General features: G+C 40.4%; 1 long non-coding RNA gene across 1 annotated transcript; it reads right to left on the minus strand.

Moving 5' to 3' along the window:
* Positions 1–1,236: 1,236 nt before the first annotated feature.
* LOC134582452 (uncharacterized) lies at positions 1,237–8,575 on the minus strand. The gene is made up of 3 exons (XR_010086269.1): positions 8,400–8,575; positions 5,232–5,431; positions 1,237–1,644 (listed from the first exon to the last, which is right to left on the minus strand). It is a non-coding gene; the product is annotated as an uncharacterized LOC134582452 (long non-coding RNA).
* Positions 8,576–17,017: the final 8,442 nt, after the last annotated feature.

Below are 17,017 nucleotides of genomic sequence, written 5' to 3' on the forward strand. Positions count from 1 at the left end.
GTGGTCTATACTTAAGTTTTGCTGCACTCTTCATCCCAGTTAACACTTCAATAGTATTTACTTAGGTAAAGGACCAAGGAACTGACTTTCAGACAACAAATGCATTGTATATTGAATTTTGTTCCTGAAAATCTTTTGTTCATGGATGACTGAAGCAAAAAAAATGGTCTCCACCAAGTACTTCAGTTAGAAGATCATCGATCTTGGGTTTCTATGTCAGTGAAAGCAAGAGCTCAGATCCTGGTTTGTTCCTCACAGAACCTGTCTCCCAAAGTTCTTTTTCCCTCCCGATAATTTCCTATTTTGGCCTAAGAAGCTATATAAAAACAATACAGCAATGTTTTATGCCAATCCAAAACTTAATTTACCATTCCAAATTACGAATGTTCGCAGCAATTTATTTTTCCTGAGCTGCACAACAAAAACGTCTTAATATTTAAGAAGGTTCAGAACTTGACTAGCCATGAGAATTAGATGTTACCCACACCTGAAGAAAATCAGAAAACGATAACAGTCCAAATGTTCCCCTGGAAATATTATGGATTTGCCTACCTGATAAAGATTTTGATCAGAAGAAAATTTTGATCATACGCTGCTAAAATCTCACCTTTTTATGAAAGGGGAATAAAACGGTAGATCTCAAAATACAAGATTGATAATTAGTAGAGGATATCACCCACTTTAGAAAAGGGTGTGGGGATTAATACCTACACTATAAGGATGTTTAAGATACGGAGGAAGCATGCTATTTTAAAGGAGACCTACTTAAACTGGTTTTGTTTTACTGGTGCAGTTCTTTCCAGAGAGAAGAGACAGTAGATAAGTCCTGTGATAAGATCTTCCGTTCCTCGTGGTTATAAGAATTCCATTTTTAGCATTTTACTCTATAGCAGAGTTTAAGTAGGATTTATTTTTTTTTGCTTTGGAAATATTTAGAAGAATAAGGAAAAAATAATTCACGTTGCAGTAGGCATTGACAAACAAGTATAAGTCTTGCCGTTATTACTGAAGAATTAAGAACTCCAAATCTACTGGGCAAAATAGGAAATGCCTACCAAGAAAAATAAACGACAATTGTATAAATAAGATCTGCTGTTGGATTTAATCCTGGTCCTGATAAATACGCAGCTTCCGTGGTATATAGAATACATTTGCACACTAATCATTTTGTGGGTAAATACATTTCACGAGCATTACTTGAGTGCTTCAAATGTGATGAATAAACGCTGCCTCTCTTCTTCCATACGTCTTACATTTAAACATGATCAGGGGATTTAGAAAGTGTGAACTTCTTTTTTCGGACATTAAATGTGATACATCACCAAAAATAAAAATAAAAAACAGAGCAGGGCCAGGATAATTCAGGGTTGTTCTTAGACCAATTTACTAACTCACAGTTCTATATTCCTGATGTTCGTGAAATCGGCGTTTCCCAAGTGGAATTCTCAAGTCAAGCCTCAAGAAACTGCAGGAAACTGACGCGCATTTCAGCAGAAAAGCTGCACTTTTCGATTTGGAGAGGACAGATGTCGGTTGATTCCCTACAATAAATGGTGAATGGAGTCCATGAGACATGCATGAGGTAAAATTCTCCGTTAAGGGCTCAACCTGTAGCTTCATTGTGTCCCAACGCCTGTCACAGCCCTAGAGAGATGAAAAAGAACACAAGATAAATGCCATTACTATATCTGAGAAAGGATTCATTTACAACTGATGTTTTATAATTCATTCAGTATGAAGTGAGGAGGATTTAAACATAGAACGTGAGGGCAGATAAGAACCGTTTGGACCATCTAGTCTGCCAAAATTTTCTAAAATACTTTCATTAGCCTCTGGCCTTATCTTATATGCCTATCCCACCACGCATGCTTAAACTCCTTCACTGTGTTAACCTATACCACTTCAGCTGGAAGGCTATTCCATGCATCCACTACTCTCTCTGTAAAGTAATACTTTCTAATAATATTAACAATTTAAGACATGGATTTCTACTGTTGTAAAACATTAAAAAGGACAATGTAGTCAGGAGAACAACTACAGCTTATTGTATTTGTGCTGGTGAGTATAATCATTCCCTTTAGGCTTTTTGCAGTAAACACAGGTTTTTTTGTTTTTTGTTTTTTTTTTAGAGAAAATGCAGCGTTTACATTACAGCCTAGAGATAACTCCACCGGTCACTCCTCAGATGGCTACTAGAGGTGCTTCCTGGGGCAGTGCTGCGTAGTGAGCAGTACCTCCATTCAGTGCCTCCACCCTCTGCATGCAGACACTGAACTGTCCTCATAGAGTTGCATTGATTCAATTCATCTCTGTATAGACTGTACGCTCGTTTGAGCAGGGTCCTCTTCAACCTATGGTTCATGAAAGTTTTCTTGTAATTGTCCTATTTATAGTTAAATCCCCCCTCTCATAATATTGTAAAGCGCGACGGCATCTGTTGGCGCTATATAAATGGCAATGTTATTAATAATAAGATGCTGATTGGCCAGGGCTGTATTTGGCTTGTGCTGGCTCTGGCCCTAATCTGCCTCCTTCACAGTCTCAGCCAATTCAATGCTTACCTATGGTAAAACATAGTGATTAACTCAGATCATAACTTCTGATGATTTCAGCCAAGGAGAGAAATCAGGGGCAGAGCCAGCATCAACACGCTGCAATAAAGGTAATATTTTACTATATTTAGGGTGGGCAGGGCCTGACTCTAGAGTGTTCCTTTAATGACAAGCAATTTTAGCATTTTATTTCTCAGTGCCTGTTCAAGTGTTACCACAACAGTAATAAAGATACTTTGGTTTTCTGCAATGCTCCAGAATCAGTGGCTTCTACCGTAAGTGTCCATTGACCAGGATGTAGCTAACCTTTAAACCAATGCTATTCTTCCCACCTCCATATATTTTCTGTGGAAGAGCTGTGCATATAACCATACATCTGTGCACTGCTATGAACGAACTGAAGAGTTAAGGTTTTCAATTTCCCTTCACACTGGCTATTTGCAAGTGAAAATTCTGCCCTGGTGAGCTGGCCAGGGTTGGAAAGCAAGCTGGGCAAACATTGCTAAAAACGGAACAGCAGTAATTTTAAATAAAACAGTCACTATATGGTACATCCAACAGTGTGTAAGAAACAAGCTGGAGGCTCCTATCAGAGGTCATCCATGCACCCACACAGAGGGTTGTCTCTCACTGCTGTAAGGTCTGATTACTATGTACGCCTGATTGGAGCACAGCTTAATGCACTCGGAGAGAAATAAGGGAATAGGGTAAACAGCGTGCTGTGTGTTTGGATTAAGCACTAGCCAAATCTCAGCTTTTGGTCACTTGGGTATCAGAAAGTGGACAAGCAATATGGAAGGCGAAAGAGGACTACACTCACCTACATAGACCAACCACACTAACGTGTGCACATCCCTAAATGCCCTAAAACACATCCCTAAATGCACACCCAGACTAACCCTCCGCACACACCTCTTTATTTACAGCAACACAACACAAATACACCCCCTTCTAAGCACCCCCACACTGATCCTCCACAGATACATACACACCGCCATAGCTTGTGTTAACATTTTTATTATGTTACACTTGCATGCACAGATGGCTGTTTTACAAGCCTAATATATGCTAATGTATTTATAAATGTGTGTTCCATTACAGCCCTTGTGTACAGCTTGTCCTGTATGTTTATAACAGGAGAGAAAAAACGTCTAATACATTTTAGAAGCTCAGACAGTGAGAAAGAATTAGAACACTATTGCATGTGTGCATTTGGGTATGTATGTAAATTGGTAGCTATACATACAGGTGTGTGAGTGGCCAATTGGGTGTGTGGCATTGAGGCGTATCAATGTTTTGTTATATTTGTGTGTGTGATAATATGTGAGTGTAGCTTCCAACAATCTACATCCTCGTCCGCTACCAATTACTTAAAGGGACACTATAGGCACCCACACATTTTATTCTCTCCCTTCTTTTTTCCCCCCTACATCATGTTATCTAGTTGAGTCTTCTATTTCTAGTACACACTTCCATTAATTCCCATCAAATGGCTTTGTTCATTATCCCCAGCCATAGATAATTTTTCGGTGCAGAGTAACGGTTACACCCGCATTGTTTCGATCACTGCTTTCTACAAATGCCCACACATTAATCCCGAATACAGGACATGGGCTAAGTGTTTTTAACTAAAGATACAAAGCTTTGTTGCAGTAAAACGACAATTAGCAGGAAAGAGGCCTTTCATTCACCTGTGTCCCCCGTTTTTTCTGCTGCAAAAAAAGATGGTCTTGGAAAGGAAGATAAAAAAAAAAAAAAGCACAAAAAAAAAAAAAAAAAAGCGCACAATGTATATCTGCATTACCAGCATGAACCTCTGCAGTGGGCAGCAGTAGACAAGCTTTGTGCTAGCATGATGGATTACCTGGGAGTTGAGCTGTTTCATTACAGTCTAATAGACTGCCTGGCTCACTGGAGAAAGGCTGCACAGAATCTTTCCTCCCTTGCAAATAATGACAGAGAGAAAGAGAGATAAAAAAAAAAAAAAAAAAACCTTTTGATTTTTCTTCCTAATTGCCTTGAGATGTTAGTTGGTATGAGAATACATTTTACATCCTGTGCGGAGAAAGCATATGTTCCCTTCAAATGCTCAGATTATTGCAATAGCAGATTTGGATTACTCCCCAGTGGGTTTTAAACCCATCCTGGCCTAGTTAAACGCAAGCAACCATCAAAACGAAAAAAAAAAAAAATTAAAAATCTTTCCATAACAATCCGTAAAAGCCTGACAATTTGTGAAAGATTTAGTTTCGCATATTAACAGTCTTAATGCGGACAAAAAAAAAAAAACCATTTATAACAGAAAGGAAACCATTTTACAGTGTATTCCCTTAATTTGTCAGTCTCCATTTCTTGATGTAAAAAAAAAAAAAAAATATGCTAAAACAAACAAACAATACACCTCCTGTTAAATTATACAATCACACATGGCAAACAGTGTTATTTGTAGAACAAATGCAGTGCTGATCAACCTAAAACTGTTACTAGTTTGAAGATTCTTTGCACACACAAGTTTCTAATTATAACTCTAGCTCCTGTATTACCAATACAAAAGCCGCATCAAAGCCCCAGCACAGAGCCCTTAGATACAGCTCAATGCAATGTTGTCAGCACAGGTACAGAGACATTCTTACAGTAGACATTGATATTTTTTGCAGGTGCTATATCTAATTTGCTCACCAGCGAGGTGTGTGGGCCTTGGAGCCTTGTGATCTTCCCTTGACCTTCAGGGAACGCTGCAGCAGACATCTGCAGGATCAATCAATGTCAGCGACAGAAGCTCGCGGGGGCTCTGCGATCATTGCTGTAGACATGGTGGCGTGCTGGTCTTTTTTTCCTCAAGCAGGGAGTGTGGGGGGTGGGATCCTTATCCGTTACAGCTGTAGGAAAACAGAAACTCTGAAGCGCATTTGCAAAACTAGAAATAAAACCAGCAAGTGTTTATTTTCACAGTATAGGTTTTGGTACATCATTAGATCATAACAACAACGACAACAACAAAAAGGCTGTCATTGTGACTTGGAAGCTTTCCACTGCATTTGTGCCAAAGTATTCTCAGTTTGGAAAGAGTTCAATCGTTCTGGTTTATGAAGGATAGCAGAACATTGACAAGGTTTCAATGGACACATCAAAAGCCACATTTCCAAAGCCTGAGTGCTAGAGAGGTCAATGAGTTTTGCCTTTCATAGAGTAAATGTTTAACTCACTTACTGTATCACTATGCCTTCCATTAGGTTTAATAGAGCATTATAAACACATTCTGGTTTTAAATGCTCTCAGAATCTGAGCAGCTCATTAGAAACGGCCAACAGATGGAGTAGATTTTGTGTCTTTAATTTAATATTTCTGGATGGGTCAAAGTGCACGAAAACCATTTCAGTGAGAAAACAAGCTACGTAGATTACAGATATAATGTTTACAGTGCCCTTTAACGCAAGGTTACAAAACTTCAAATGCATTTCAAGCTGGAGATACTCACACCTTCGAAGTTCCTTTGCTGAAAATCCACTGGATGTGTGTCTTCTGCAGTAAACTCCCCTCCCACTAAAAAAAATAGCAGAAACATGCAGCCTATTGCACACTCCCATTATCATCAATGGGAGCACTAAGCAGCCCCTACAGGGGTTCATATAATACGTACAGCAGCGCTTGGCAGCAATTTTATCCATGAATGAAACCTGCTGGGTGATAAACATTTTTTTTTATCTTATCAATAGCTACACTGATCAACATGATAGCAATAAATGCTCTCTCGTCCAGTGGCATGCAAGACCCTGCTTTATGATATGGGGACATGTGTGGGACCTGTTTGCCACACAGATACATTTAAGGCGAGAGCTTACTTTCTCCTTGTGACATATCTGCGTGGGAACGGACTTACAGTATAACAGACATGCCAGCAAAAGCTGCATTTATAACCAACGCAGAGAATGGAAGACAGGGCTCATGTACCATAAATGATCAAAGGAGGCTTAGCGTGTTTGGAAAATACCTTTAGCTCCCTAAGATCATCAATCAAGAGGAGAACATAACGCAATAGACGTCAAATAAAACACTACATTTCTCAAGTATCATGAAGTCAGGCTCAAGCAAAATCATCTCTCTCTCTCTTTTCCCTAAATCATACCTGGTGTTGGTGACATTACATAAACGACATGATAAAATTAGTGTGGTCCAGTGATCACAAATTATGTTTACTGGATGTAAATTATGTTACAGGCTGCTTAATAGACAATTAAAAAGGTCCAATATTACAGTAAGAAGAAAAAAAAATTCCAGCTAACAAAACTCTAAATAAATAGTGTGTGCACATTTGACCACTGCTGTGTATTTTGATTTAAGATCCATCACAATAATGGCAAGCATGTCTTCTTACACACAACAGTGTCAACTCTGCAATAATCTGCATATAATCCCTTCACCGTAATAGCTCTGTGCATTTTTAATCAGGTCAAAAAACACCCAGTTATCTAATACGCGCAAATATTTTTCTAACTACAATCACATTGTCTGTGTACCCCTTTACACCACATTTTAGCACACGTTTCACATGTGACCACTTCATATGCTATCATTCAATAACAAGCCTATATAGTGCTGATGCCATGGTCTTACAACTACTTAAATTAATCTCAGTAGACACTGACATCATTAAAATGAGGGAGATGATGGGGGCTTCACCATAACAACCCGCAGACCTAAATTGAGCAGTCTTATATTACAGGACAAAATACTGCAATAATAGGTACCTTTGCACCCCAGATATTCCTGACATACATCCCACATAATGATCAAACACACACACACAAAACAAAAATGACCATTACTGTTATAATGAAAGCCAATAGTCAATAACTGTATCCTACAAGTAAACATTGTAATCTTTAAATAATCTTTATCATACTTGACTGCTAGTATTATAAACAGCATCCAATAGACACTTAGTATCGAGCATTTATCCTTAACATATAATATTGAGTTTAGAAGGCAATATATTAATGTTATCCAGTAATTCAACTGTTTGCTGTCATATATCAGTTTAATTGTAAGCAGATGCGTCACCAAATGCATGGTTGGATTTACATGGAAATATATGAATTATTGTATTAATAATAATGATCCCCCCCCCCGTCCTGTCTGTAATAAGACATATCCTGTGCATGGCTGAATTTACATGGAATTCTAGACATTATTGCATTAATAATAATAATACTCCCCCCCCCCCCCAAGTCCTGTCTGTATTAAATGTCACCCTATGTGCATGGCTGTATGTATATGGAATTCTATGATTTTATTATTAATTATAATGTATTAACATGGAATTCTATAAACTATTTTATTAATAATGTATTAACATGGAATTCTATAAACTATTTTATTAATAATGTATTTACATGGAATTCTATGAATTATTGTATTAATAATAATAATAATAATCCCCCCCCTTGTCCTGTCTGTAATAAGACATATCCTGTGCATGGCTGTAGTTACATGAAATTCTAGACATTATTGTATTAATAATAATTCCCCCCCCCCCCCCCCCAACCAAAGTTGTCTGTATTAAATGTCACCCTATGTGCATGGCTGTATGTATATGGAATTCTATGTATTATTTTACTAATAATATTATATTAACATGGAATTCCATGGTTTATTTTATTAATAATATTATATTAACATGGAATTACATGGTTTATTTTATTAATAATATTATATTAACATGGAATTACATGGTTTATTTTATTAATAATATTATATTACCATGGAATTCCATGGTTTATTTTACTAATAATATTCCCCCCTCGGTCTGTGTTCAGTAAGAGTCACCCCATTATTCCAATCCCTTACCATCTCTGCCCAGCATTACAGATAGATCCAATGAGGATAACTCGGCTCCCGATGAGGGTTCCCTGCTCGCGCACACTGGGGCCCCTGGGATCCCGGGGCCCAGCGAGGCCTCCCACTTCCTCCTCACTCCGCCATCTTGAGCGAGTCTTTGGCCTCCGAGAGATCGCATGACGCAGAGGGCTAGCCACGCCCCGGTTGGGAAGGTCAATGGGCGGGGTCAGGACAGAGAGCAGGGCTTCGGTTGGATGGGGGCGTGCGCTGGCTGACGCAGATATTAGCATATCCTCTGTGATTGGCTGGAAGTGACTGGCATGGAATGTTAGGAGGGTATTGCTCTCATACAGTGTGTAGATAGTGCCCTGGGCAGGCTGGCACTGCCTGGCATTCACAGTGCAATTATAAAAGCTGACAGAGTACCCCAAGAGCTGACACTCTACAACATCCCAGGTATAATGGCTATAACATTTAATACATGGGTTTTAGCATTATTAATAACAGATACATACCTCCCAATAGTCCTGGATTCAGTGGGACAGTCACAGTTTTGTCTCCTCTCTTTGCACTGTTTGCGGAGATGGCTAACTCAAAACAACTCACGCACTGCCAACTCGCGCTTGCAGGACTTCTCGCGGGCGGCACCCTTCCTATGGAATAGCCTGCCTACCGCCATCAGACTCTCCCCTAGTCTTCAATCGTTTAAAGGGACACCCCAGGCACCCAGACCACTTCTGCCCATTGGAGTGGTCTGGGTGCCAACTCCCATCACCCTTAACCCTGCAAGTGTAATTATTGCAGTTTTTATAAACTGCAATAATTACCTTGCATGGTTAAGTCCTCCTCTAGTGGCTGTCTATCAGACAGCCAATAGAGGGACTTCCAGGTTCTTAAAACACAAAAAGTGTGAATCGGCACTGGATTCAGGTAAGTCTCTGAAGGGATTTTAACCCCTTCAGCAACATGGGAGGGGGGCACTGGAGGAGCGCTTTACAATATTATGAGAGGGGGATTTAACTATAAATAGGACAATTACAAGAAAACTTACATGAACCATGGGTTGAAGAGGACCCTGCTCAAACAAGCTTACAGTCTATAGGAGGTGGGGTATAAAACACATAAGGACAAGAGGCAGCAATCAAACAAGGTGGGAGTGAGGTAGAGCTGAAGGAGAGAGTAAAGTGCTGCCCTTTAGGAGAGAGCACGAGACAAGTATGTGTGGTAAAGGTTACTCTGGGAGGCCATAAGCTTTCCTAAAGAGATGGATTTTAAGGCACTTCTTAAATGATTGAAGACTTGGGTAGAGTCTGATGGAGGTAGGCAGGCTATTCCATAGGAAGGGAGCCGCCCGCGTGAAGTCCTGCAAGGGTGAATTGGCTGTACGGGTGCGAGTAGTGGACAGGACGTCTCGGGCAGAGCGGAGAGACCGAGAAGGGGCATACCTATGGATCTGTGGAGATATATAAGAGGGACTAGAATTGTTCAGTGCTTTATAGGTATGGGTTAGTACTTTGAATTGACTCCTATAGGATACAGGAAGCCAATGAACAGTGAACATAAATTTATGAGACTATCAGTGAAAGAAGTAACACTAGCTAAACAATTAAAAAAAAGTAATAAAGAACATAAGAACATAATAAGAACATAAAGGGGGGCGGGGCCTGACAGCCAAGATGGCCAGACGTGTCTCAGCTCAGCTCCTGCAAAACAGGACTGAATATCAGCATTTCTTGCTCTATAATGCCCCAAAAACGACTTGGCCCGAGCAGCATCCTACCACCAAGCAGAACGGGGGCATGAGCATCTATGCAGCCAGCCGCTCCAACACAGATTCAAACCGTCTGGCCGCGAGGCCTAGCAAGACTGACGGCCTGCAGGTTGGGGGAGGCAGCCGATCTCCCCACCCGGGACGCTCAATGACAAGCAACAAACCGGATGCCCCGTCACACCCCCCTCTGGACCTGTGGGGGATATCCCGGTCTCCACTGGGGAAAGCCACCTCCATGCAACTACAAAATCTCCCATACCCGAGGACCGCACTGTGAGCACAAGATGGCTGCCAAGCCTCAGCCTCCGCATACCAAAGAAGGAGCAGACATCCAGACCTGGCGGGAAGATTTTGCAGCCCGGTTCGAGCGACTATGCCAGGCGTTCTGGCACCCCATCACTAGCCGAAACCCACACGGGTCTCTGACCCATCGAGAGGGTACACCGGACCACGATTCCTGCACTGAGCAGGGGGCCTACCCGGAGACACAGCCAACAAGCCAGAGGCGTGGAGCGCCCACAGGACCTTGACCCTGCCAAACGGAAAAGGAAGGTCCCTGGAAATGCGGCATGGGCTCCCCTTAAGGCTTGGGGTCAGGAGGGTGGAAAGCCTGGCGCAGTTCACCTACTGCGGTCCGCATACAGGGAGCCTGGCCCAACACACAGCCTCTCCTGAGGAAGAACAACGCTACTCTGCTGAACATGAAGCCTGCCAAGCTCCGATGGCCCATCTGCAGCATAGGATGAATGGATACCCTTTAATGTATCAATGTTCTCCTGCAGGTATACTTAATATTACTCTTTTATATCAGCTCTCACGGTTCACTACCCAATGGCCACAAAGCAGACTTAATATTATTTACAGTTTATAACTATAACACACCAACGCAAGATTACTCACATCATTACAACAAGCCGTGCTACTAGTGTGCCTGTTCATCCCCTTGTTTAATGATGTGACCAGCTACCATATATTTGACACTCATGATTGCTAGTATTATTTTTATTTAACCGTGTACACTCTCAGGTCTCATGTTTAGACCTCTAGTTTCATTCGTACAAAATGAAAATTTTACTGGTGCACATGTCTAGTGAGAATGTAGGGAGGGAGGTGGAATAGAACACAATTTTAAATTAAGAAATAAAAGGGAAACAATTTGCACAGGTATTCTTGAATAGATCTTCCAAAGATGATACCTGCTTAGGCGTTTGTGCAGTGCTTGGTTGCTTGTGAGTACTGGGTGTTGCCAATCAATATATACACACACATAAAATAAATATATATATATGTATCCTGATGAAAGCTCTGTGAGGGAGCTGAAACGTTGATGTCATTTACAAGAAAGAAGATTATATTCTGGAAATCCTTGGAGTGCCGGTATTTTTTTTTAAATATATACACACACACACACACACATATACACATATATACACACACACACACACACACACATATATATATATATATATATATATATATATATATATATATATAGTAGGTAGAAAAGAGATGCACTCTATGGTCTTTCAACTAAATCACTGGTATTTAATATCCAATATCACAATATAAATATAAAAATAATCGACGTTTCGACCTATTCAGGTCTTCCTCAAGATCAATGTACAAACATAAATGACAAAAATATATAGGGAAAAATAAGGGGAGTTACTCACCAATCATGCAGTGTGCACCGGTTTCCAATTGCCCGAACCCGGAAGTGTGCGTGAGAAGCGTCACATGATACGTGACGTGTAACCTATGGGCGTGTCTATCTCCCGGCCGTGGTTGCTAGGGGATAGGTAAACAGTAGCCGAGCGTGTATAGAAGTAAGAAGAAGGCTCGGAGCTAAGAAGAAATTGTGTAACTGCTGTGCCTAAGGCTAAGATTGCCTAATACAGTTATACAGAGTATTCAACATCAGTGGTGCAGAGATATAAGACAAAGTTAGTAAATATAAGGGACAACGGTCCTGTGCATAGTGTGAACACACATATAGTGATGTGCACCTGTAGTGTCATATACACCATTTAAAGTGACAGTACAAGTGTAAATGTTCTATAGCATATACCCAATAAAAACAATACCCACAGGGGTAATCAATTTACAATACAGGTAATTACACCAAGTATACCATGGAGAATAGTTATAGGACTGCTAGGTAAGAGATAGAAATTTCTAAAGACAACATTTCTGCTAAGAAACTGCTGAATAATCAGATTTTAAATTTTAATTTTTTTAATTAACAACTTAGACAAAAGAATGGGGACTATAAAATCCGTAAGTATATGCACACTATAGATTATATATACCACAATACCACACAGGCAATGGGCAACCCGCCTTAACGCAGGCATAATAGTCTAATTCCAGAAATCCAGATGGAGAAAATCGATCATGAGCAGGACTAAACCACTGCTACAAGTAGAGTGATGAATAGATTAGTTATATGAACTATTAATATCATAAAGAGTGGGACCTACCAATTAGTATAGGATGGTACAAGCACCCAGATAGATGGCAAAGTATGGTACTATGTGACTAAAGAGCCTAAAAAAACTAAATAGAAAATGCCTCTAAAAGAGGAGGCTGTAATGAAACCCTATCTATACACACCGCTATCAACCTTGGTTATCAGTGTAGCTGAGTCCATACAAACAAAAGGAAAGTATACACAATATGACTATATATATATATATATATACTTCCCAAACAAAAACAAGTATTTACATCTATATACAAATCTATTCGGGCATGGACCAAAATGCACCGATATTCACGTAAGTGACCATCCAAGCCTTCCATAGTGAATTCTAAATCCTGCATAGGAGACAAGGACAAATATAGTAATAATCAAAATAAAAAATATATAGTGCTAGCCTATCAAAGAAACACTGAATACACAATGTTTTCATTCAGTCCTCTTGGAGTTACTGTATCCAGTTGATATGGCCAGCGTGCTTCTCGTTGAAGTAACATTCTGGATCTGTCGCCACCTCTTGGGGGAGGTGGAATGTGATCAATCGCTATGAAGCGTAGTCTGTGTGACAGGGCCAGGAAATGTTTAGCTACTGGTTTGTCACGGTAAGCAGTGGTGATGGTAAAACGATGTCCGCGTATCCTATCCCTTAGGGTGAGATTTGTTTTACCCACATAAGATAGTCCGCAGGGGCATGTAATAAGATAGATCACATGATCTGTGGTGCATGTGATATAGTGTGATATGTTGATCCTTTTACCACTGTGAGGATGCGTGAATGTACTGCCACTAATCATGTGGCTGCAGGTGACGCAGCCACTACACTTAAAACACCTACTGTCTATACCCAGCGTGGGATTGCACCAGGGCATACTTTTCTTCATTTATAGTCCTCAAAAGGGTGAGTGCCACTATCTGTGTGTGTGTGTGTGTGTGTGTGTGTGTGTATGTGTATATATATATATACATACATATATACATACATACATACATACATACATACACACACACACACACACACACACACACACACACACACACACACACACACCAACATCATAAATGCAACACTTTTGTTTTTGCCCCCATTTTTCATGAGCTGAAATCAAAGATCTAAGACTTTTTCTATGTACACAAAAGGCCTATTTCTCTCAAATATTGTTCACAAATCTGTCTAAATCAGTGTTGTGAGCACTTCTCCTTTGCCGAGTTAATCCATTTACCTCACAGGTGTGGTATATCATTATGCTGATTCGACAGCATGATTATTGCACAGGTGTGCCTTGGGCTGGCCTCAATAAAAGGCCACTCCAAAATGTGCAGTTTCATGACACAGCACAATGCCACAGATGTCGCAAGTTTTTGAGGGAGCGTGCAATTGGCATGCTGACTGCAGGAATATCCACCAGAGCTGTTGCCCGTAAATTAAATGTTCATTTCTCTACCATAAGCCGTCTTCAAAGAAGTTTCAGAGAATTTGCCAGTACATCCAACCCGCCTTACAACCGCAAAAACAAAAGTGTTGCGTTCATAATTTTGTTCAGTGTATAGACCAAAATAGTATTCAGATAGCACTCCAGGGACTCTAAAACTTTAAATTAAAACTTAGGTTTTATTGCTCAAAAATAAAAGATTGCCGTTTCAGTTTGTAATCCAAACTTTCATCCTATATTAAACCCTGTAACTTTCACTATACACTATAAAACTGGTACATGGGGAGTACTGATTTACTCGGGAAACTTTGCTGAACACATATTAGTGTTTCAAAACAGTAAAACATATCACAACGATGATATCAGTGAAAGTTACTTTTTTGCATTTTTCACACACAAACGGCACTTTCACCGACGATATAGTTGTTGTGATATGTTTTACCGTTTTGAAACACTAATATTTGGATTCAGCGATGTCTTCAGAGTATAACAGTGCTCCCCATTTTGTGGTGCAAAAGTTACAGGGTCAAATAGGCTTGCATTTCCATTTTTTTTTTACATTGAAATTTGCTAGATTAGTTATGTTGCCTTTGAGACCGTATGGTTGCCCAGGAATGAGAATTACCCCCATGATGGAATTCCATTTGCAAAAGTAGACAACCAGGGCCAGTGCAAGGATTTTTGCCGCCCGAGGCAAAAGTAAAGTTTGCCCCCCCATGTGACATCACAATGCCCCACCCACATGATCTGCCATGTTAACTAACGCCAGTGCTGCAGTGCCACCGTGTTTACATTAAAAGGCCTGCAGGGACATGCTATAGAAACCAGAACCACTACATTAAGCTGCAGTGGTTCTGGGGACTATAGTGTTTCTTTAATGTGAGGTAAATTAGAGATTAGTGTCACTAATAATATACTAGATTGCCTACTTACAACCAGATGAGGATGATGGGCTCTAGCTGCAGTCTGGCACCACTGGTCTGGTGTAGAACAGTATCTCTGGAGGCTGTTTGTAACTGTGGTCACAAAAATCAATGTTCTGGGAGAACGGGAAGCAGCTCCCTTTTTTGGGGGCCCTTTACACAGCTCAGGGTCCACCTTCATGTTCCACCAATGAGTTTGTTCACAGGGGGTGGAGTGTGTAGGGGATGTCCTGATATGTGTGTAAGAAACGCATTGTGTGAATCTGTGTTTGTATGTGTAAGGGCTGCAAGGTGTGTTTCTGTGTATGTACGGGATGCAGTGTGTGCGCGTCTGTAAGGGGTGCATTGAGTGTGTGTAAGGAATGCATGATTGTGTGTGTGAGATGGATGTCATTCTCCCCCCACCTCTATTGTAGCGTGGCCGAGCTCTGTATGGTCCGTGGGTACAGGGAGCATTTGTTTCCTGTACCCGGCCGGACTAACAGGAAGTGCACACTCAGTGTGCACTTCCTGTTAGTCCGGCCGGGTACAGGAGACAAATGCTCCCTGTACCCACGGACCATACAGCGCTCAGCCACGCTACAGTGAGGGAGTGACAGGAGGGAGCGCTTCCCTGCTGTGAGCCCCTCTCCTCATGCTGCGCCCGGGCGGTGCGCCCTCATGGATGCACCAGCCCAGGCAAAGCTGCAGCTGCCTGAGGCGCTCTACAGAGCGCTCGGGCAGCTGCAGCATGAGGGGGGCCGGCGCTTCTGGCGGCGCCCCTTCACAAGGGGCGCCCTAGGCGGCTGCCTAGTCCGCCTAACAGGTAGCGCCGGCCCTGTAGACAACCCAAGATATTGCAAATGGGGTATGTCCAGTCTTTTTTAGTAGCCACTTTGTATACTGAAAAATGTAACATGCTATGTTTCACTCTGTAACTTTCCAAAATACCATAAAACCTGTATATATTGGGAGTACCGTTTTACTCTTAAAATATCGCTGAATACAAAATATGGGTACTTTATTGCAGTAACAGCTAACAGTATTGACATCCAGTTAAAATGCCATGCAGAACTAAAAAAACAAAACAAATTTAATTTATCACATTTATTTAGATTTTATTGATATTAACTTATATTTAATATATACAGATTTGATTTGAAATGAAAGCCCTGATTCTCCTGAACAAAATTATATATAATAAGTGTGGGTGCGTTTAATATGAATGGCGAATTACGGTTGACATAGCGCAAATTCAAGGTTTTGTTTTGATCTGAACTTGTACAACTGCCTCAGCCCATAAGGGGTTTAATCTGTTAAAAAAAAAAAAAAAAAAAAAAATTGGAAAATTCCACACTAAACATAAGTTTGCTTAATGGATTATGTCAAGAATCAGCTTTGAAATTATTTAGGATTGTACATGCATCTAGATCTAATAAATATATATTTCCCCATACATATTACAATCTTAATTGGAGAGAAAGCAGTTAATACAATACTCAAAACGGTCATACCAGTTCTGAGCATAAAACAAATAAATGTTTTATTAGTATAAATATTAAAGTAAAACTGACAGCAGTTTGAACTATGTCAAATAAGCGTTTATGGGTAATACATGTTGCATTACAATGATAATTGTAATAATGATGTAAGTTTATTACACTTTTCAAAAACATCTCTTGGCGGACCCTTGGTCCGTGAGGGAAACCATCTTGAAGGCAATTGTCATAAGCACCACTTGTCCAATTTTGAAATTGTGGATCTTAAAAACTCAAAAAGTGGTGCTTCTGATCAAAGAGGACTTAAATATGGCTCAATAAACCAAGTGTAAGCTAGGTCCTTAACATAAATGGATGTTATATCACACACACCGCACACAGATGTACGCATATTTATGTAAAAATAATTTTTACCCTTTAGCGTTGAGAGATGTTCTGTATTTTACAGACCGCAAGCAATTTGCAGTGTGACCTGGGAGAATATAACCTGACGTATTCTGATTGGCTGAAAACACTAATGAACACAAATCAAAAATGTAGCTGGAA

The sequence above is a fragment of the Pelobates fuscus genome, chromosome 13, assembly GCF_036172605.1.
Source record: "Pelobates fuscus isolate aPelFus1 chromosome 13, aPelFus1.pri, whole genome shotgun sequence".
NCBI classification, from domain to species: Eukaryota; Metazoa; Chordata; class Amphibia; order Anura; family Pelobatidae; genus Pelobates; species Pelobates fuscus.